At 46.5% G+C, this 23547-nt stretch overlaps 1 long non-coding RNA gene across 1 annotated transcript; it reads right to left on the reverse strand.

The window, feature by feature from the left end:
- Positions 1-3015: 3015 nt before the first annotated feature.
- On the reverse strand, positions 3016-22832 carry Gm34672. The gene is made up of 4 exons (XR_382532.3): positions 22335-22832; positions 19199-19299; positions 4868-4973; positions 3016-3712 (listed from the first exon to the last, which is right to left on the reverse strand). It is a non-coding gene; the product is annotated as a predicted gene, 34672 (long non-coding RNA).
- Positions 22833-23547: the final 715 nt, after the last annotated feature.

Consider the following 23547-nt stretch of genomic DNA (forward strand, 5'->3'; position numbering starts at 1 on the left):
TCTAGGGCAGCAAAGATGGAATATAGGTTTTATTAAGTAATAACTCAGGAATATTAGAGGGAGGCAGATTAGTCACGTGGAGATTAGGCAGTGGCCTAGACATGGAGCTGATTAAGGCATATCAAAATATAAAGGCTCTGTGTGTGTGTGTGTGTGTGTGTGTGTGTGTGTGTGTGTGTGTGTGTGTGTGTTTGTGTGTGTGTGCACATATGTGTGTCCTTCATTCGGGAACTACGGAGGGTAGGCAAGGAACACCACCACCACTGAGATAAATTTACTTTAATTGGGCACTACTACTACTACTACTACTACTACTACTACTACACACACACACACACACACACACACACATGCATACATACTCACATACATGATACCCGCCCTCCTGCCAAATGCTTGCCATGTGTTCAGAGATTTTTTTTTCAGTAGATAGGTGGACTGTTTTTCTGAGTATCTTCCCAATTATAAGTTACTAGAGCAGGGCTCCGGGAGGGTGAGCATGGCTGGACACTGGGCTGGGCTGGGTGAGCATGGCTGGACACTGGGCTGGGATGGGTGAGTGTGGCTGGACACAGAAGTCCTAACTCTGGAGATGGAATTTCTGTCTGCATCATCCAGATACCGAGGCTCCAGGGTCAACTTGTCCTTTACTTGCCATATTTGCTTCTCAGTTGCTGTTTTTTGTTTGTTTGTTTGTTTGTTTGTTTGTTTAACAATGACATACATATATACAAATGTATCTTAATTACACTATCTCTCCCCTTTAGCTCTCAAGTGCCCCCTAATACATCTCACTCCCAATTTTATATCCTTATCTATCTACCTATTTGCCTGACTGTCTATCTAACTACTTACCTGTCTATCTGTTTGCTTATCTATCTGTCTGTCTGTCTGCCTGCCTGCCTGCCTGCGTGCCTGCCTGCCTGCCTGCCTGTCTATCTAACTACTTACCTGTCTGTTTGCTTATCTGTCTGTCTGTCTGTCTATCTAACTATTTACTTGCATGTCTATCTATTTGCATATCTATCTATCTATCTATCTATCTATCTATCTATCTATCTATCTATCTATCTATCTACTGATCATCTATTTTTATAACTGTCCAAGCCCGTCCATGCTACCCATATGAACATGGATATGGAGTCATCTGGGCAGGCATGGACAACCTACCAATAGACACCCCCTCAAAAAACTCCCTCCCCCGGAAGCCATCTACTGTCATTGGCTCCTCAGTTAGGGTGGGACCTTGGGAGCCCCTCCCAACCACCCTGGACTTTTTAACTGCTTTGAACTTGTGCAGTTAACTGCAGCTACCCTGAGTTCACATATGCAGCAGCCACACCATGTCCAGAGGATGGTGTTTCCCAGCTTCTTGGCACTTTTACTCTCTGTCTCTCTCTGTGTCTCTCTCTGTCTCTCTCTGTGTCTCTCTCTATGTCTCTCTGTGTCTCTCTCTGTCTCTCTCTCTGTCTCTCTCTCTGTGTCTCTCTCTGTCTCTCTGTGTGTCTCTCTCTATGTCTCTCTCTGTGTCTCTCTGTCTCTCTCTCTCTGTCTCTCTGTGTCTGTCTTTCCTCAGTAAGGAGGGTCGATATAGTCTATGGCTGAACATTCATAGCCACTCATCTTCAATGCTTGAGCAGTTGGGAGCCTGTGCATCACCCACCCCCAACTGCAATCAGAAGCCTCTCTGACCAAGGCTGAGGAGAATACCACAGCTCTACTTAAATGTACATATCTAGAAAGGAATTTGACAACATAACCATTTCACAAGAAAACATCAATAGGTTCTCCCCTCTGACCTATGACCTCCCCAATCTTGGGTTTGCTAACAGGCATGTGTGGCTGGTCTTTACCACTTTGTAGGCTCTTCTTTTTCTTACCCTTTTATCCCCACAATTTTATTCCCTATCCCTAGATAAGAGAGAAAGAAAGAGAGGAGAGAGAGAGGAGAGAGATCCCAGGTGTGATTTCTCTCCTTTTGCTTCTTTGAGCATATCTACTAACAAACTGAAATCTCTCCTGAATGACCACCACCACCGCCTCTCAGGGCCCTAGCATGTATGCACCTCTGAAAAGTTCCCAGAATTTCAAATGTCACACAGTCACAGAAACTATCTATAGCTGGCAATACCATGCCTCTGCTGAGCATGAGGTAAATCACAGCCAGCTGCTGTAGACCGTCCAAAGCACCTCTAAATTCCGACACCCAGGATTAAAATGAAAGTGCGTCCTTATACTATGCCTGTGTTTTTTAAGGAAATGGTAGACTTATCCTGACTGGCAGTCCAGTATTCTAGCATGCTGGGTTCAGTGCTAGGTACAACCACTTTTGTCTCTTCTCTCCCAGCATTTCACACAGAACCATCTAGCATGAAGACTAGTAAACAGCGGGAGAGTTTCCTGACCAGTCAAGATAAGTTGCTTTATGTTCTGGAAAAAAATAAAATGAAGTCCTTAGCAATAGGGTCTTATAATGATCCATTCACATCAAAAAACATTTCTGAGGTAAAGCGGATGTGGTAGTTTGAATAGGTTTGGCTCCCACAGACGCATGTGTTTAAATGCTTGCCCATAGGGAGTGCCGCTATTAGGAGGTGTGGCCTTATTGGAGGAAGTATGTCACTGTGGACGTCTCCTATCCTTCAGTTATGTCCAATGTGGCACACAGTCTTCTGCTGGCTGCCTTTGGGCCAAGATGTAGAACTCACTGCTCCTTCTCCAGCACCATGTCCACCTGGAGGTTGCCACGCTCCCAGACATGATGATAATGGGCTAAACCTCTAAAACTGTAAGCCAGCCCCAATTCAATCTTTTTCCTTATAAGAGTTGCTGTGGTTGTGGTGTCTCTTCACAACAATAAAACCCTGAGACAGCGGGTGTCTAGGAGAGTCTAGAGCCGCCTCCTACTTACGTCCAGCTGTGGGTGTCAGATTAAGTGGAACAGGTACAATTTAAGTTACTTAGAAGTGCTTAGACACTGTAAAATGAGAGAGAACAAATACTACATGTGAAGAATTATACTAAAACTTTCTCATTCTTTATTCCACATAGCTGACACAAATAGAAATCCCACATCCTTCATCCTATTTCCCCAATGATTGGATTGCCCAGGCCAGGGTTTGTCCAACAGGAATTGCTTCTCAAGTCTCTTGTGTTTCTGTTGCCCCTGGGCTGCAAGCTGAAAGAAAACTTCTGCAGTCGCCATGTCCATCTGGCTGCGTGTCCTGTTCCATGTTCGCCATTTGTTAAAGGGAGGCTGCTCTTGGCACTGCCATTCTGAGCTGCTGTACAAGTGTCCCTGGCAGAAAGCCTGTGTCTGTGTGCTGCCTTCCTATCCTGACCTCTTGCAGCACAGGGCGCCATCTTTCATGATGTCGCAGCTTTACACGGAATCTCTTGTCCAGTCACTCACTGAGGGCTGCGTGGACGTCCGTGTTAATCCCTCAGTGCTAGAAAAGAATTTAGTGGCATATGCATAAAATAATTAAATCCTTCACCCTAAGAGACAGTCATGGCAAGTGCTGTCATAATTACCAACTTGAATTTGGAATTTGTTTTACTGTTCATAATAAGCCCGTCATTTTAGGAACAGTACTGACATCCACAGAGATACGCTTTCTGCCATGGCTTTCTCTAATACACCCGGTGAGTTTGCCTGAGCGAAGGCATCTTCAGTGGTTGTTCGCTTTCCTCTCAATTTGCAGTCTCATGTCTGAAGAGATGTAGAGAAGAATGAGCAATGAGGAACAAGAACGCATATTTTTATCCCTCCGTAGATAACCTTAAAAATCAACAGGAGATGGGGGTGAGGGTAGGGCGGTCCTTCTCTTCAGAATTAACATATGAAGAAGTGCTCATGGAGCCAAGGGCAGACCAGTCTTGAACAAGAGCTTGTGGAAAGACCTCCAACTTATAGGGACAGCTGCAGACCCAGGCAGGAGGCCTGAGCTGACACAGGACAGTACCTGACCCTCAGGAGACACAAGATGGAGCCTCTGACCTTAAATACCATCTCACAGAGGGAATGGACATAGAATCCTACCAGGACTCCTTCACCCACTCAACCCGGCCAGCACCAGCTAAAGGTAAAAAGGAGATGAACTTAAAAATGAAATATGGAAGGACAAATAGAGGATGCAGCCATCAACTGTGACTCCAAATATGTAAATCTCAATGTGGCAGCTAAAGGGAACCATGGAAGGAGTTCCAGTCAGTCTCTGGGTCGCAGACCATGCTCCCCTGCTGAGAGCGGCACCTATTATGGTAAATGGAAGAAGCGAAGGAATGAACGGGAACGGGAAGAACAGAAGGACCGGGAACAGGAAGGATGGCAGGATTGAGAACGGGAAGAACCCAAGGAACAGAAATTAGGTTCCCAGGTCCGGGGCAGAGAGACGGGGCACAGGACTCAATGAAAAAGATGGCAAACTTCCAAGCCATGGCTGGCTTTTTCCTCATCCTCCTGACCTAACCCCCTGCAGCTTCAAACAAAGGCCAGTCAGGCTCTCCTCAGGCCAGCAGGACCCCAGCTGGTGGAGTAGCTCAGCAAGTTTAAGACCAATTCAGACCTGTATGTCTACACAACATTGTAGGTCAGCCAGCAGCCATGTCGTTCTTCAAACTGATCAATCTAATTCTGTCTGAGAGGAAGATACTTCAAAGAAGGAGAGGGGGAGGGAGCGAGGAAGAGAGAGACAGAAACAGAGAGAGACAGAGACAGAGAGACAGAGACAGAGACAGAGAGAGAGTCAGAGAGAGACAGAAAGAGACAGAGACAGAGAGACAGAGAGAGGGGGGAGGGAGGGAGGGAGGGAGGGAGGGAGGGAGGGAGGGAGGGAGGGAGGGAGGGAGGGAGGGAAAATCTTACCCCTAACGAAAGTCAGCTGACTCTGCTGCTGCTGTTTGCTGTTTCTGAGATCCTTCTGCTGTTACTTTGTTACATGTGAGGTTTTCCCTGCCTTTTAATTCTTTAACTGGAAGAGAAAGCGAGACAAACAAGACCCTAAGACTTAAAATAACTACTGGACAAAGAATGCAAAAGAATGAATATCGGATGTGGGAACAACTCAAAGAAGATGTGGGCTTACTCCAGAGTAATGTCAGGAGGAAGCTAATCCAAGGTAGGAAAACAGAGATGGAGTCGCTGAAGAAACCCCACGCTTAGATGCACACACAGGGCATAAGGACCATGGGTGGACAGATTACTGAATGGTTTCAATACTTCAGCTAAACTAAAGGTTCCGCTATACTTGTCTTTTTGGTTTTGGTTTTGTTTTTGTTTTGCTTTGCTTTGCTTTGATAAGGATAGGTTGGTTTTTTTTTTTGTTTTTGTTTTTTTGTTTTTTAATGAAAACAAATTAAAGTATGAGATATGTGAACAAAATCACACCACTCACAGGCACACAGCCTTTAACTGTTCAGTTCAAATAAGAGACATGCCAAAGTTTAAGATGCATATGTCCTCAGGAAGACATCACATGCTGTGTGGTTGTCCTGACACAGTGCATGGGAGATTCCTCACAACATGTGTGCTTTGCCTTCACACGGACAAGAATTTGTGTGCTCACTAATATTTGTACTGATCTTACCTTCCCCAAGAGCAGAAAAATGTTTCTCAAGAAGGCTTAAATCAACTGGAGTCTCTCATCTGGAAGGAACGGGACCTACCTGCACTGCTTTGCATGATAACAACAATTAAATCTTGCAGAAGCAAGCACAGACTTCCTTAGGGATCGTGAGTTCTTACACCCAAGCTGATGCTGAAAAGAGAGATTTGGTTATCTCCATCCTAATCAATGAAGCCAGAACATTTTTATATATTATGGAGGATTTTATTCTGGCACTTGAAAATTCTCTTGCAGTTTTAGAATCTGAAAATACTTCTGGCAATGGTACGTTTAAACACTCATTTCAGCAGAAGACAGGGTGGAACACATAGCATGGGGCTCCCCCCTCCTATTCCTCCTCCCCTCCCCTCCCCTCCCCTGTCCCTCTCCTCCTCCCTCTCTTCCTCCCTCCCTCTCTCTCCCTCTCCCTTTCTTTCTTCCTCTCTCTCCCTCCCTTTCCCCCCCTCCATCTCTCTCCCTCTCCCACTTGCCTCCACTTTTCCAGAAGTCAGCCTGAGCCTGTTCCTCTCAGACTCCTGGCTTCTGCCCAGGCAGGCAGCCTCACACCCACTCAGCACAGCTGCAGGCTATACTGCACCAGAGGCTGCATCACAGGGCCTCTCCTGACAGTCTCCCCACTTTGTTCTGGGGTAACCCTGTGTAACCAGAACACAAAGACTTGGCACCTCTGCTCAGTGCTTCTATGTCATAAAAACTCAACCGCACAGATTGTCATTGTTTAGAGGTCCAGGCTGTCAGCCCAGCTTGACTTGCCTAGATTTCTAGCTCAAGGTATGGCCCTGATGCACAGGACAGGCTGAGGCAGTCCTCCCCTGGACCCACAGCAAGTGAGGGCTCATTCCGGCAGAGGCAGAAGCTCTGCATTTCACCTTCGAAGCAGCTAGCCAACAGCATCACCTCCATGTGTCTACAGAGACGGCCACTGAAAAGTCAGAAAGCTCAGAAATTTAAGATAACAAATGTTTGTCCTGGCTCCTGTAAGAAGACGGAGGCTGAGGAATCTAGGACCAGGGTGCTGGTGAAGTGTGCTCTTTCACAGTAAAAGCAGAGGCACAAAGCCAAAGTGAGAAGGGATGGCTGCCACATGGGCAAGTTTCAAGGCCCCCCAACACCTTGGAAGGACAAGCCAGAGTGCAGGTAGGGTACAAGACAAGCTCTCAGTCACTTCTGTTAAAGGTCTTCTCTCTGAGGGAGAGGCACCTTGCCCATCCTCAGAGAAGGGTGGATGATGGGAACCACACCATAGGTCTCAAAGCAATCCTGGACCCTCCTGGATTCCTGCTGAATTCTAAGAGATTAGTTTCTAGCATTCAGAAAAGCACTTGGCTTGGTAACTTACTTTACTGTCTCGAATGAGCACCCAGGGTCCCTCCGAATTTTTTTTTTTTTTTTTTTTGGTTTTTCGAGACAGGGTTTCTCTGTATAGTCTTGGCTGTCCTGGAACTCACTTTGTAGACCAGGCTGGCCTCGAACTCAGAAATCCACCTGCCTCTGCCTCCCAAGTGCTGGGATTAAAGGCGTGTGCCACCACCGCCCGGCTCCTCCGAATCTTCTACCCTAACGCCTCACACAACCTTCATCTGGAAGCACAAGCAGCAACGGCCGTTTAGCAGCCTTAAAATACATCTCGATCTTCATGAAACGGAGAGTTTGCTAGACTGCTCTATCCTGGGGGGAGGGGGTGCAGGGAGGGATGGAAGAGAGGGGAGAACAGGAGGGGAAGGGGAAAGGAGAGAGGAAGGGAGGAGAAGAAGAGGAGAGAGGGAGAGGGAGAGGGAGAGGGAGAGGGAGAGGGAGAGGGAGAGGGAGAGGGAGAGGGAGAGGGAGAGGGAGAGGGAGAGGGAGAGGGAGAGGGAGAGGGAGAATGTTCATCTGTGTACTTAGGGAACCTCAAAAATGTCCCAGGGAGACTGAATGGCCTCTGTTAGTATCTTTCCTGAGTTCATCACCAGTCAGAGGCCATGACCCTCCTCTGTTCTGGTGCTACAAGCTCCACGGTCATGGCTTCTGTCTACACATGACAGTGCCACCTGAACATGTCACTGTGGTTCTACTCAACAGTTACCTCCAAGGACATCAGACACATACAAACATGTATGAGATCAAATTTTCCCTCTCCCTTCCCCCAGCCAGATAAAGAAGGAAGGGGAGACATCTTTCTAAGGGAAATGCTAGTGTGTCCACCATGCATGCTTTGGGATGCTGAGCAGGGGAGACAGGCCACCACAGCACGGGGAGCTGGGACACAGCCCGAACCACATGCTTTGCTGCTGACTGGCACATTTTGATGGGTGACAAAGATGTATTCTCTCATTAATTACAGACCCACTAAGATGGAAATTTTGATTAAAGTGGTATTTGAAGGAATTGAGTGTTTAAGAAAAAGATGGGGGAAGATTGCTAGATTTAGGGCTGACAGGAGCTACTGTCCCTCTGGGCTGCAAACTGACACACAGGCCCCCCACTCAGACTAATACTTCCACCATAAAAAGTTAAGTAGTCCTTGGGTGGGCTTGTTAAACTCTATCCCAGGGTCTTCAAAAGGTCATGAAGTTCTTCCTCGGGTCTCTGCAGTTCTGAGTGCTTCTCTCTTAACCCATGCACTGGGCTTCTGTGCTCATTTGGGAAGACACTGGGTAAGTTCTGTTTTCCCAGGGACAGGAACTGAGGAGCACTGTGGGACAAAGTCTGTGTCATTCTCACTAGTAACCATCCCTGGGTGCCGAATGTTGACGATAAAGGCTTGCATTATCTGTGGAGAATCTAGTACCAATAATAAAAACTAGAAGTTAGCTTGTTGTGTAAGTGTATGCATGTGTTCTTGTAAGTGTGTGTGTGTATGTGTGTGTGTGTGTGTGCGTGTGCGTGTGCGTGTGCGTGTGCGTGTGCATGTGTGTATGATTCTGGGGATCATGTCAGGGCCTTGTGAATGTTAGGCAAGTGCTCTACTACTGACTTACATCCCAGTGGACTGAGCAGACAGAGTACTTGCCTGATGACCAGAGTTCAGTCACCGGAACTGATGCGGAGTGGAAAAAACATATTCCCACAAATTTGATACACACACACACACTCATACACACTTACACACATACACACACTCATACACAAACTCATATATACTTACACAGATATATATATACACACACTTAAATACACACATTCAGATACATACACCAATAAATTCTTGCACACATATACACACTCATATACATTTATACAATACACATACTCATATACACTTACACACTCATACACACTCATATATACTTACATATACACTTATGCACACTTATACACATCCTCATATACACTCATACACATACTCATATACACTTACACACACTAATATACATACACTCATATATACACACTCATATACACTTATACATATACATAGTCACATACTTATATACACACTCATATATACTTACACACATATGCATACACACACACATATATACACACTCAGACACACACTCAAATGTATTTACACACACACACACACATTCACTCGGGATAAGCCATTTTGTCCGTAGAACACACTTGTATCTCCAGTTGACCAGGTATCATTTTAATTTTTCCAAAGGAAAAAAATCTGAGCTTCAGGTGCAATACAATCTGTTCAAGAAAAAAACCTATAGGAAACAGGTGGGGTTTAATCCATGCCTCCCCCGACATGGGGGAAACGTTTCTGTCCACTCCCTAGTTCTTGAGAAATCTGCCCTGCCCTTTCTTCTCTTACTGCACAGAGGTTGGGTAATTTTCTCACTCCTAGGGGTCATGACAACTTAGATCTCCTTTCCGTAGCTCACCACAGAGACTCTGAAGACTGGGCAGGTTTGTGTGGACAGAGCCCCCTTTCTGAGATCTCTACAAGACCTTTTCAGCAGCTGAAGTCACCTTGGCCAGTTCATTTGCCCCACACCTGGCACGCCAACAGGAAACTCTCTCAAGAAAGATGTAGTTTCCAGTACCGAATGAGTATACGGGCACCGTTCTTATTCTTAAGTCTATTGAGTCAAAGAAATTTAAAAGATGGCATCGTTAGGTTTTCCTGAGCACCAGACATCAGTTGCTGGGTCTCTTGTGTAATTATTTCTAATCTGAATCTGCCCTCCATGATGTCAGAAAAGTGATGTGTTGGCATGAATGATGCTGCTTGAATAAATCTTTCTGTGGGAAGTTGGAATGTCAAAGATCAATGTGAGGTACCGAGTTAGAAATATTCTGGAGGGAGGAAAGACAGGCAATGCAAATAAATAGACTATAAGACACAGGATATGACATCACAGCTAACCCATGTCCTAATTTGCTTTCTGGTGCTGTAATGAGCACCATGACCAAAAGCAACTTGTAGAGGAAAGGGTTCGTCTCACCCTACAGGTCACAGTTCACCATTGATGGAAGCCAGGGCAGGATCTCAAGGCAGGAAGTGAAGCAATACCACAAAGCAATGCTGCTTACTGGCTTGCTCCCAGGCTTCCTTTCTTTTGTAACTCGAGTTCACCTGCCTAGGGATTGCACTACTTGCTGTGGGCTAGGTCCTCCTGCAATAGTTACCATAAATAAAACGCCCATAGATGTGCCAACAATCTGTTGAAAGCAATTCAAGTGAAGTTCCCTCTTCCTGTGTGTCAAGGGGACAGCCAAGACTAGTCAACACAGTCTAGAAGGCATTCGCTCATTCATTTTTCCAAACACATACTCAGAGCCCACAGACTCCAGGGCCTGTCCATCATGCTGGCACTTTACTGTAAATCAAGCAAAGTTCCTGCACTCATGGGTCTCACTTTATGATCAGGAAGACAGAAAAGGCTGGGTGTAGGGTGAAAAGCTAAAAACCCAGCCCTTGAAAGGCTAAAGCAGAAGCGTTAGAGGTTTGGGACAGCCTGAGCAGTACAGTGAGATACTGTCTCAAGACACCCCCCTTTTTTTTCTTGTTACCTTCTCTGTCAACAGCAACATTCCTCCATATCACCCTGCTCTGATTTCAACTATAGTCACTAGAAGATTCTCCAATACCTTTACTGCCACTTGCGGCTTTCCTAGGGACTTCCCGTTTATATCAACCCATTCTCCTTCAAGGGTCAATCATCTGATCTCAGTAGATAGCCTTTCTCCCCATGTTTATCACTAGGTCTTAGCTTCGACATTGAGACATGCAGTTCTGTTCTGAGGGTGTTAGCTCTCCGTTTCCACATAGTTAGTTACTCTCAGAATCCAGCAGCAGCAGAAATGACCAGCAGACAAGCTCTGGACTCTGCCCTAGGCTGTTCTCATCTGTAGTTTTCACTGTCAAGGCAAGCCATAATAAACCTCAGTTAGGACAATCCTATCATCATGTAACATTGTTACTCTTTTGAAGAAAAATGCATAGACTTGTATCACAGGTTGAACAGGCAATCTGGTTCTCCCACATCAGCATCCTTTCCCCAGTCTTACTACCTTGGCATGAAGAGACTTGGGATAGAATTTGTTTCTCTGTCCCTCCATCACCACATTCTCTGATTCTTTCTGTGGGGAAATGATTCAAGAAAATTTTGACATGATAGCTCTGTGTGAATCCCCCTTGCATTCTTGAACTATGCTGGATGAGGTTTCACTAATAATGATTAAACACAGAATGTATACATGTATGTATGTATGTATGTATGGATGGATGGATGGATGGGTAGACAGATGGATGGACAGATAGATGGATAGGTGGATGCATGGATGTATGCATGTATGCATGGATAGATGCATGGATGGATGGATAGAAAGATGGATGCATGGAAGGATGGATGGATGGATGGATGGATGGATGGATGGATGGATGGATGGATGGGTAGATGGATGGGTGGATGGATGGATGGATGGATAAATGCATGGATGTGTGCATGGATGGATGGATGAATCTTAATGAGGGACTAGTTAATATGATACCATCCTGCTATGACTGTTACAAAAATGCCCAGTGCTATGAATCACAGTCCCCTCCAGGAACAAGTGATATATCCTTAGGCCACCCTGCTTCAGGATGCTGGATGGAGAGAGGAAAGCTGAAGGGGAGCTTTTTATGAAACTACTCAGTGTCATAAACAGCAGTGAGTTACTGGTAGTGAGTCACTAAGTCCTGGAACTCAAAGGGAGCATAATCTCTAATTCTAATTGTGTATATATGTGTGTACACATGTGTGCATGTGTGTGCATGCATGTAGAGGCCAGAATTGAGTTGGTATCTTCCTCTGTCATTCTTTAACTCATCTTCTAAGACAGGACTCTGTGCACCTGGAGCCCACCAGTTAAGCTAAACTGGCTGACCAGCAAGCCTCTGGTGCCTGCCTGTCTCTGCCAAAACCCAGGACTGAGTTACAGATGCACACTGCCATGCCCAGCTTTTTATGGGGATTGTTGGGGCTGGGCCAGGTTCTCATGCTTGCACAATAAGCATTTGACTGCTAAGCCATCTTCCTAGGCCCAGCTTCATCATCTTTAAGGAAGGAATATTACACAATGTGTCCATGCGGTATAAAGCCACTTGCAGCCATATGTAGTAGCCTCACTGCACATACTCCAGTTGACTCAAAAGACTCCCAGCCTCTTAAGCAAGCTCAGTATATTTTCCTGTCTTTCCATTTTGGCTAATGGCTGCCCTGGTGCTGTAATTCCACCAGCCTGCATGGTCTGTGTCCATTGCTAGACAAGTTTGTTTCATAATAAGAAAATACATAAAATCAAGGAAGGGTTGTCCTTAACAATGGGAAAGTCAAATATTGTCAAGGAAAAGGGTACTACCAAGAATTGGCATTTTAATACTGGTGTTTTCACTCCGAAGCCCAGGCTTTTGAGGGATAAACTGCACCAGTCAGTTTCTCTAGGCGAAGATTAATAAAAGGTTTAATCACAGATGTATTAAGCAATGCAAAATAAGTTGTTTTACACTTTAGGAAGTCTGCAGGGTCCTGTACATCTCCATCATCCTACATCCACAGGGTCAGAACTAGAGCAATCACTACAGTTTGCTTTCCTGGGAGCAAATTAGAGTTACAAGGTCATTGTGGTCACGGTAAAGAATTCACAGCCTTCCCTGGGGACTCTCGGTACAGACATCTAACCAACATCCAATCAGTGACGACCCATCCCTCCATCCTAAAGGACACTATGCCTCAGTCCATGGGCCACCAGACAGTCAGACAGTTGGTCAAATGTGCATCTTATAACTTAGGGCTACAGGCATGATTAACGCCCTTCTCGGTATTCCGTGCTGGTAAGTTCTGACCACTTTGCGGCAGACTGTCTTGTGAAAGCTCTAGACAGGGAGACAGGGGAGGTCATTGAACAGTTTGAAATAAAATGAATGTGAAGAAAATAAAGTGGATGGAATTTCAAGATGGCCGAGGAGGTGTATGACTAAGCACGGTACATCAGGGACATAGGGGGCATTTTCTCAATACTGAAATTCATTCTCAAGTTGCCCTCTTTTCCACACCTCCCCCAGTGCTCAGAGCCCAGTGGCTCTTGCAGAAGAGCATTCTAGAGAGCCAGAAGCGCCAGGCTACGCAGCTCAGGAGTGCAAAAGAAAAGTCTCCTTGGAGAGTCATCTTGCTCAGTTTCCTATTGCTATCACAGTAGCATGAGGGTGCATCACTGACAAAGAAATGTCTTTAGTCTCACTGTTCTCAAAGCTAGGGAGGGACAAGGGCATGGCACAGCAACTGCTCAGATGTTGTGGGAGCCTCACACTGTACCCTAAGCTGGTGGAAAGAGGAAGGGCACTCTACTGCATCAAGGGGCAGCCTGCTGTACAGCAGACTGCCATGTGACACAGGGACTGAGCCTCTAATATCAGATCCCTTCATAAAGGCAATAGGGATCAGACTTACCGGCTCAGGAGAGGTAAATCACACTGAATAACAGCAGCGGGCAAATGTGAGAGTGGGGAATCAGATAACAGCAACAGACTCTTCTACTTCCGCATCCTGGGACAGCGAGTCGTCAGCCAGTGGGGAGAGTAACTGCCAAAAGTGACGTGAAAGGCAATGGTGGTGTGTCTAAGGCCTGTTGCAGCATCTTGCCCTCTCAGCAACCATTCCTTTTGTCAAGGCAGTCAGTCAGTGCCTTGGTTTCAGTAGCAGACATGTGTGAGTGACTGACAGACACATCCATTTCCAGATTCTGCACTGTTTCCAAGGTCAGACTTGGGCCAGGTGGGCACAGGGGTAAAACAAGGTCCCCCCCAGGGAAACACACTTGACTGAAGCTGGTGTGTGTGTGTGTGTGTGTGTGTGTGTGTGTGTGTGCACATGTGTGGGCAGATGCATGTGATAGATGTATGTACGTGTGCTATATGTCTGTGTGTATATGTGTGCATATTTATCTATATGTATATGTTTACGTGTATATGTGTGTGTGTCTGTGTATGTCTCTCTCTGTGTGTTGTGTGTACAGATGCATGTGGTAGATGTACACGTGTGCTATGTGTCTGTCCATGTGTAAATGTGCAAATATTTGTCTGTATGCATGTGTTTATGTGTATATGTGGGTATATCTCTGTGTATGTCTCTCTCTCTTTCTCTGTGTGTGTATGTGTGTGTGTGTATATGTGCATATGTGTGTATGCATTTATGTGTATATGTATCAGGGAAAGGAGGGCATTGGGTGTCATTGATTTCACCATCAGTTATTAATATTTCTGATGCTCCAGGATGGCTGAGGGTCTGCCCTGCATTTCCATATAAACCGTGCCTCAGGTGGCAGCTGAGTGTTCGGGAAGTGTTTGCCAACAGGTTCATGTCCGCAGCCCCTCACCTCGGGCCATGGTCAGCATCTGCTCTGCATTTAGCCTGTTTGTATTGTGGTTGCTATAGCTCATGTGGGGAGGAATGTGGAGACAGAACATTGACTTGCCAGAAATAATGGCCAAAATCTGTGCCTTGGTAATGAGAGAGAAAGAAGGAGGAGCAAAGGCCCCAGAAAGAAGGGTTTGGGTGTTACAGAGCCAAACATTGAGACCAGCCCAGCGCAGCACAGCCTGGGGTGTGCTACTCCTTCTTGGGAAAACCACGTAGCCAAGAAATAACTGAACTACAGAGAGGCTACACTGGGGAAGGCAGGCGATGCTGAAACTTTCCCCAAGATTAAGATCCAGGGGACCTGGCTCAAGCAATGTGGAACACAATAGAAATGACTGGGCTTTACAAGCAAAGTGTTATGGTGGGGGACTCTGGTGGAGGTAGAGGCAAGTCCTCGTTTGTAGTGAATCCTGCCACACTGAGGTATGAGTGGTTGGCCTGAAGAAGGCCAGCGGTGACAGCATACAGTACAAGCCAGCATGGCTGAGGTCTCTCCACACGAGTATGCTTGCCCTACTGTGACAAAGCACCATGAACTAGGTGGCCAAAATAGTTTATGTCATAATTCTTGAGCTGAGAAGTCAGCATGGCTGGTTCCTGAGACCTCTTCCCCACACGGTCAGGCTGTCTTTGCTGTCTTCCCTCTGTCTGTCTGTGTCCTGGTCTCCTCTTCCTCTGAGAATCCCAGTAATGTTGGGTTTAGGCCTACCTTAAGGACTTCGGATGAGTCTAATTGCTTCTTTAAAATCTTGTCTCCAGTTCTGACTGTCAACTTACGAACTTAGGAGAAGAAACAAAAGCCAGCCTGTAAAAAACTGTGAAGATGACTTCATGTCCCTTGATTACCTCACCCCTAAAAGGAAGAATCTGATAGCAGACCTCATGCAGGTGGATGACGGAGGAACTGGATGAGATTTTCACATGAAGAGAAGATGACGGCGGTCACAATTCCAGCATGGCCATTCCTGGCACCTGTGCCAGAGACAAGGCCCTACAGGACTGCTGTACTTAATACGGGATGTATGTTTTAGTTGACGACGAGATTTTTTGTTGGATTGGGTAGAGGCTAAATGTGAAGGACCCTGTGGTTCCAGCAAAGCACAGTACGATGTGGGAAACTTCTTACAGGGAATAAATGCCTTCTGCTCACTCCCTTGGAGCTCAGAGCTTCTCCGCAAACACCAGTAGCAGGGTTCTCAATCCAGCCAACTACACAGCCCCACCGAACCCCACAGGGAATACCTTCCTGCCGACCGCAGTCCTGGGGAGTCGGATCAGGAGTAGTCAATAACTATTGCTTCTGCAATAAATTCAAGCAACAGACTTTACCCCAAGTCTGTAGGCTGAGTAACCGGGAAACTCTCGGGCCACTGGGGATCTCTCCGCTGAACCTGTTTTTAATTCCAGCTGATTACATTTAACTGACTGGGCAGCTTCTGGGATACGGATGATCTTATACAATGTATAAAATGCTCCACGGGTTTAATGGAAAAACCACTTAGTTCAATTGTTTCTCCTTTTTTTTTTTCCTTTTTCTAATCCAATACTTATATGCTTACAGACCAGACCACACTTAATGGAGACTTTGGAAAGACATTTTGTTTTCAGAAAACTTGGGTTGATATGCAGCCACGGAATTAACTTCATTTTTGTGAGGCTGCCTTGTAATTATTAGGAGCTGGCACTACACAATTCCCTCAAATGATGCTGAGCTTTATTAAAATAATTTTCTTAATGTTTGGGTAGCATGGTTTTTTCTTTAATATCACCAGCAAAAAGATCTAGAGAATATTAAATATATTTTATTCTGTGCTCTTGTGGTAATGGCACTTTTGGCCCAAGGCCCTTCATTACTACCATTTTATTTCTCCCTTTATGCTTGATCTCTGTTTCTCCTTCCATAACATGCTCGGAGTGTAAAGGCATCCAGTACCCAGAGGCCGCAGGGAGCAAGAGCAGCTGCGATGCTCCCATCATGAACAGCGAGAACAGATACAATGTAGAGAAAAGAGCTGAGTTCCTCTCTGTGGGAGAGAATTCTGAGACTTTAGTTCAGAGGAAGAATAGAAGAGCTGGGGAGAAGGCTCAGCCATTGAGATCACTTGAGACTCTTTCACAGAACGTGAGTTCAGTCCCCATCCCAGCACTGGTGCTGCGCATCTCACAGTCACCTGGACTCTATTCTGGGAGTTGATATTCTCTTCTGACCTCCCCAGGTCCTGTACTCAGCACACACACACACACACACACACACACACACACACACACAGAGAGAGATACACATACATACATACATACACACACATACACACATACACACACACACACAGAGATACACATACATACATACATACACACACATACACACATACACACATGCACATGGATACACACACACATACACACACATACATACCTACACACACACACACACACATACACACATACACACATGCACATACATGCACACACATACACACACAGATACATACACACATGCACACACACACACACACGAGAAATAAACAAATCTTAAAAACAGAAGAATGCTTTCAGTGCAGCCTTAAAATCTAAATAAAGATTATAGAACATTTCTCTTTCAACTTCCACATGTAATTTTTATCCCACTGAAAAGACCAGAATCTACATCACAATCACCATGGGAAAAAGGAGAAGGGTTGATGGGTGCCTTTGTCTGCTTTCTGTTACTGTAGCAAGTATCTGAGCTAATCAGCTTACAAAGAAAACCAGTTGATTTCAGTTCCCAGGCTTGGAGAGTTGGGTCTACATTTATCCTGCACTCTCAGTTTATACCCAGGCACAAGGAAGGAAGGTGTGGCCTCCAGGAAGCACCGATTCTGCGGTAAATTTCCCAGTGTGAACTGGGTGAACTGGGTGAACGTGGGGGCTGGGGGCGGGGGGGGGGCCTCCATTGTCCTTTCCTCCCGCCTTGGCTGGAGAACTGGAGCCCTTGTGTACTTTGCCTCTAACTCTAACAGGCTTGAAATCTTAATAACATGAAAAGAAGACATTGACTCTTATTTTAACATTTAAAATCCTGGAAGGCGACATGTAGTGTGACAGACACCATTATGGCTCCCCTGCCTCCTCTTCTCCTGATCCTCTGACCCTTCCTCTTCCTCTGTCTTCTCTCTCCTAGATTATTTTCCTCGCTAATGTCTCCTGTGTCCACCCTACCCTTCCTCTTTGCCTAATATTCGCCTCTCATGATCTGATTTCAGGATTTTTTTTAGAACTTATCCACACTCGGATACTTTTAATTATTCCAAAAGCAGCAAGTGTGGATTGTAAAATACCAAGTGAAAGTAAGAAAATATGAACACTATATATTATTTCTTATTGAAAACACTTTAGACAATATATTCTGTTCACAGTTCCCTTATTTCCTTAATTCTTTCATTTCCCTCTTCTTCAATGAGCCTTGGCAAGGACCAGAAGGAGAGCTGTAAACTGAACATCACATGGGATGGTTACTTACACAGAGCCCAGTTACCCAAAATCCCATCATGGACCTGGGAGGGGCTTAGGAGGTCCCACTCCTAGATGAGGAGCTATCAGAAGTTTCTGGAAGGAAGAGGTATGGGGGGGCATTATTGTAGTGTGTCCTTACTTCAGTGGATATCTATACAGCAAAGTATATAAAGGCTGAATTAACTGGACTTAGTGGGTTATAAGCCAGAGAGAGAGCGAGACAGAGACTGAGACAGAGACAGAGACAGAGAAAGACAGAGAGAATATGAGAACATGAAATTGAAAGGAAGATGTGGAGTTGGGGAGTGGAGTTGGAGGGGTGTCTGGGAGTGGGGTATGATCGAAACACAGTATACACATGAATGAGCTTCTCAAAGAATAAGGACAAAAGAGGAGAAGAAGAATGTAGGGGTAGATATTATATTTCTCCATAAGCATGTATAAGATCCTCAGAGTGAAAAAAATTTAAAAAGAAAGAGAAAGGTTAAAAGAGAGAAAGGAAGAAAAGAAGAAGAGAGTGGGGGAGGGGAGAGAGAGGGAGAGAAGCAGAGGGCACTGTTTCCTCCCTGGAGATTTGTTTGTGAAACCCAGCACCAAGGGTGAAGGAGACATGTCTTCAACGGGAGAATGACGAGCCCAGAGGCTACCACATGCTATGGAGAGACACTGTCACACAGCAACTTTTGGTCAAAGATGCAGCAAGACCCAAATATCCTCTGTGTCCTAAATTCTGCCACAGTTGCCATGGCAACACCACCCTGCCTCCAGCCCCGTGGAAGACAGTGAAATGCAGAGGCTGTTTTCCCATCTCAGGAGAGGAGGAAGACGGCAGGAGAGAAGCACTGCTCTGCACCTGCTACAGGCAGGAACCTGAGAGGTTTGCGACTTCGGAAGGGTAATTCCTATCTAGTGGAAAGAACTAGCCTGGTGTAGATTCAGTTTTCCATTCAGTTTAAGAGACAATACTCTGGTGTATAGTAGGAAGAAATAAGTCTCTGAAAACATCGGCTGCTGTCCCCTGTCTCATCCTGAGAAGGCAGTCAGTACCCTGGGCACATGTTCAGGTATCATGAAAATGTACATGGTGGTGTGAGTGTGTGAGCTGGTGGCTCTGATCATCTCTGGGCCTCCTTCCCATGTTGGGTCTTCCTCGAAGACCTGAGCAGCAGTGTGCACACAGCACCAGGGACAGTGAGCTCGGCCAGGCACCGACTGTTGACCTTCGGAAGGTCGCCCACTCACCTTTGCATCCATTTGCACATTGATTAAGTGGAGATGCTGATGAACACAGTGTGTTGACAAAAACTGAGTCAGGTGCTCCACACGAACATCTCCAACAGACCCTGAAATATCACGGGTGTTTAATAAATAAAGATTTAACCCTTTCCTTGGTGTCCCTAGAGTGGACTCCATTGTTGGTTAGGGCAGAGGTTCGCAGGATGACAAATAATATATCAGAAGCCAAATTACAAAGCTTGCATGTTGAAATAAAGACCCTTGTGTTTGCAGTTCACAAGGATCACATTATGTCCCCCACTGAGTGACTGAGCCTACATGGCCTGCTCTTCCCTAAAAATAACCCCAGCAGCCACCAGAGCTCATCCTCTTGTGGTTGGACAATAAAATAAAGCTCCCTTGACCTGCCTTATGATACTTACCATTTAGACACCCAGTTCAACATAAGGAACCATTAACTCCTTTTAGAAACCAAGTTTCTGAGTTTCGGCTTCAGGGAGAACTCCCTGCTGCCTGCCACCCACTAGGCTGCCCTGGACCTTTGTGAACAGGGGCGGTATAGGGGAAAGAGTATACACTGGTTTTGATTCACCAACATCGACCTTCTTGAGTTTTCTGGCTGGGAAACTGTCTTTTCCTGGGTGTTTTGCATCTGTGGGACTCTCCCACCTCCCAGTCCCCAGACTGACTGCCCGGTCTCCTCTCTCCACTGCCTGCCTGGTCTCCTCTCTCCACTGCCTGCCTGGTCTCCTCTCTCCACTGCCTGCCTGGTCTCCTCTCTCCACTGCCTGCCTGGTCTCCTCTCTCCACTGCCTGCCTGGTCTCCTCTATCCTCTGCCTGCCTGGTCTCCTCTCTCCACTGCCTGCCTGGTCTCCTCTCTCCACTGCCTGCCTGGTCTCCTCTATCCTCTGCCTGCCTGGTCTCCTCTCTCCACTGCCTGCCTGGTCTCCTCTCTCCACTGCCTGCCTGGTCTCCTCTCTCCACTGCCTGCCTGGTCTCCTCTCTCCACTGCCTGCCTGGTCTCCTCTCTCCACTGCCTGCCTGGTCTCTCTCCACTGCCTGCCTGGTCTCCTCTCTCCACTGCCTGCCTGGTCTCCTCTCTCCACTGCCTGCCTGGTCTCCTCTCTCCACTGCCTGCCTGGTCTCCTCTCTCCACTGCCTGCTTGGTCTCCTCTCTCCACTGCCTGCATCTCTTACTTTGAATCCCTGCTGTTCACCTGCACTTTCTATGCTTCTGACCCAGAGTGCCTGACTCAGCCTGAAGCTCCCTGGATGTCCCTGGCAGGAGTCACATGCAATGTCCCCAGACCCAAGGTCTTCTATTCTCGGGTCCCTGTTGTCTTACGAGGTTTGTCTCATTAGGAAAGAGAGAGGCACCCATCCATCCCATCCCATCAGGGGTGTAGGATGACTGTTCTTACGGGAATGTTTGATCTACAATTAGCCTTATATTTTCTCTTGTTTCTAACATCTTGAAAGCAGGATGGTGGCAAACTGGGGTCTGTCTGTCCGTCTGTTCCTCAATGTCAGCTTCTGAGGCTAGGAAAGCACCTAACTTTGGTGCTTGAGAATATGAGAGTTGAGTCTTGTTATGGGCCCTCGGCCAATTCTGACACAGCACCCCCTGGTATCATATTCTGAAAGCACACACTCACAAAGACATCTCTCCCTATTGTCCCAAGAAGTGAACAGGAGTGGGAATCTGTGGCGACTGTTGTCTTGTACGTCCCTGAAACTCTTAGGAGGTAACTATCAACCATGTGTGGTGCTCCCTTAGCTGTCCCTCAGCTATAATCCTTCACAGCTGCGTGAGCTGCACGTTGCCAGACCTACACAGGATGGAAAGTGATGCCTTCTGAGCAGAGGAAGGCCCCATGCAAGGCACGAAACCAAGGAGGCAGAGAAGAGGAGGAAGCCTGACAGATCCGGCCATGGCTGACGCCAGACAGAGTGCAACTCTCATCAGACGGCCTCTCCTCAGCTGTTGCTCTGCTCACGGAAATCCAGAGAAAACAAGCATCCATACCTCCCTGGGTTCCTTGGGGTGTTAGAAAAGTTGGGAAAGTCATGTTGTGGGCGATACCGAACAACCGTCACAGATGGAAGGAGCCACTAGGCAGGCTCTCCCAGCCACACACGTGGAACACATTTCACTCTCGGGAAGCCTGTTGAAATCAAGCTCTCTGGTGATTCATTAACAGTTGAAAGCATGTGGTCCTTTCTCAGGCAGCTCTGGATTCTTTAGTCTTTTCCTTCCTTTTTATGTTTTCTCTGGGAAAATATAGATGACCACAGTGAAAATGCAATGTCCAAAAGACCATCAATGCTGCTGCTGTGGCCTGTCCCTCTCCCTGGCTCAGTTGTCCTAGCTGTGACCTGTCCCTCTCCCTGGCTCAGTGCTGCTGCTGAGACTTGTCCCTCTCCCTGGCTCAGTGCTGTAACTGTGGCCTGTCCCTCCTCCTGGCTCCATCCTCATGGACATGCAGAGGTGAACTCTTGAGCTAAGCTGGAGAAGAGGCAGCTGGAGAGAGTGAGAGTGAAGGAAGGCAGATGAGAAAGGGACATGGACCCCAGCCCCTGAGCAGCTTTGCTGCTGTTTCTTCTCAGATAGAATTAATAACAAGAAAGGCTCATGGATTCCATTTCAACTGCTCAGGGTCCTCAGGAAGAGGCGAAGGGAGGAAGACGGGAGGAGCCTGTTGTAAAGTAATAACCCAAACAACCCTCAGAATAGGGGCTGCTTTATGCCAAAGCTACCTTTACGGCCCTCTCAGGAGTGTCTATAATGGTCACATATTAGAAACAAGCAATGTGGCCAACTATGTTTTTAAGTAGTTCAATAAATTATAATAATCGAGGCCATGGTACCTCCTACTTCACTATGTCCAATTATACTTGAAATGGAGCGTGTTGTCAGAGCACAGCTTCACCGTATATTTAACGTAACACGCAGGTTTCTAGAGAATATGGTGATCACAACTGGGTTATTTATGTATGGATATTTAGATACGTGTGTAGAAAAATGAGCAGAATCTTGTATACCAAAGCGTTGCCACTAGTGATATTTGAAAGGTAAAATTTAATTTTTAAAGTTGTCTCTTTTATAATTTTATATGCATACAGACATACACATCTCCTTACCTTTTCCAGGTCATCACAATAGTCATGATGAAAATAAGACGTTTCAGAAGAGAAAGAAAAGCTTCTAACTTTCCCCTGGGAGGCTGTGACTGCGTACCAGACACAGAACGCAGCTTCTGAACACTTTGGACTCTGCAACGAGAGATGGTGTTGGCGTAGGCAGCTGAGGCAGGGAGACCAGCTGGACCAGCAGGCCCATCTCTGGAGTGGGGGAAAGGGCCAGTGTCGCTCCTGTGCTGCGTGGGTGGGGTTAAGGCAGATGGCAAGGGTGAGGGACTCCACTCCGCCTGTTAAAACTCCAGTCTATCACTGACTGTGGTCGCCCCTCCAGTGGCCTGTCTCTGAGGGAATGCAGTGACATGCTTTTGGGGGAGGTGCTGTATCCAGGACCCAGAGAGGCTCTGGGACACCCTAAGGAGAGTCTGTGAGGGAGGAGAGATGAACCCAATCCAATCCAGCACTAACGTGTCCCTAATTTAGATTCAAGCCAGAGCACTAACTTAGCACCAGAGTATGTCGGGCGTGGAATTCTGTATCACACACTGTGATATGATATTAGTCCTGCCCTGAATAAACCCAGCAGTGGTGAACCAGGCTGATAAAGTTACTGACACGTGGGGTAAAATAAGATAATACACTTTGTACCAGAGATACACGAAACATACCACACGGGGACAAAGCACAAAGGGGAGACATGTCTTCCACCAACGTGGGAATGGTTAAGTACTAGATTTCAAAGGCCACTAAAAAAGATTAACCTGACATAGGACCTTAAAAGACATGGCAGGAAGGAGCATGTCGGTTGGTCAAGTTGCCTCTCGCACAAATTTTCTCAACTTGTTTGAGGAGGGCTGAACCTAACCATTTCACGCATGCGCATTGCTTGCCATAGATAGGCTGCTGGCCACGCTGCAGTTGGCCCTGTTGGCGATGCAGCCCTGAACTCCTGCATATAGCTGTCTGCAAGGGGACAAGATGCTGAGGTAGATCTGTCTGCAGGGGCCCAGATTTAAGCTCTCATTTGTGCTAAGGAAAACGCATGGACCAGAAAAAAAAAGCCACCATCAAAGAGATGAGTGCAGATTCCCCCCCAGGGCCCTTCAATTCTCTAGGACGCTGCCTCTGCTGACATTTCAGCCCTCTATTGATTAGCGTCCAGACACCGTGAAGTTAAGTGTTAGCTTGTCCACTTTTGTCTGGCAGAGATGCAAAT

The sequence above is a fragment of the Mus musculus genome, chromosome 13 (genome assembly GCF_000001635.26).
Source record: "Mus musculus strain C57BL/6J chromosome 13, GRCm38.p6 C57BL/6J".
Lineage (NCBI taxonomy): Eukaryota > Metazoa > Chordata > Mammalia > Rodentia > Muridae > Mus > Mus musculus.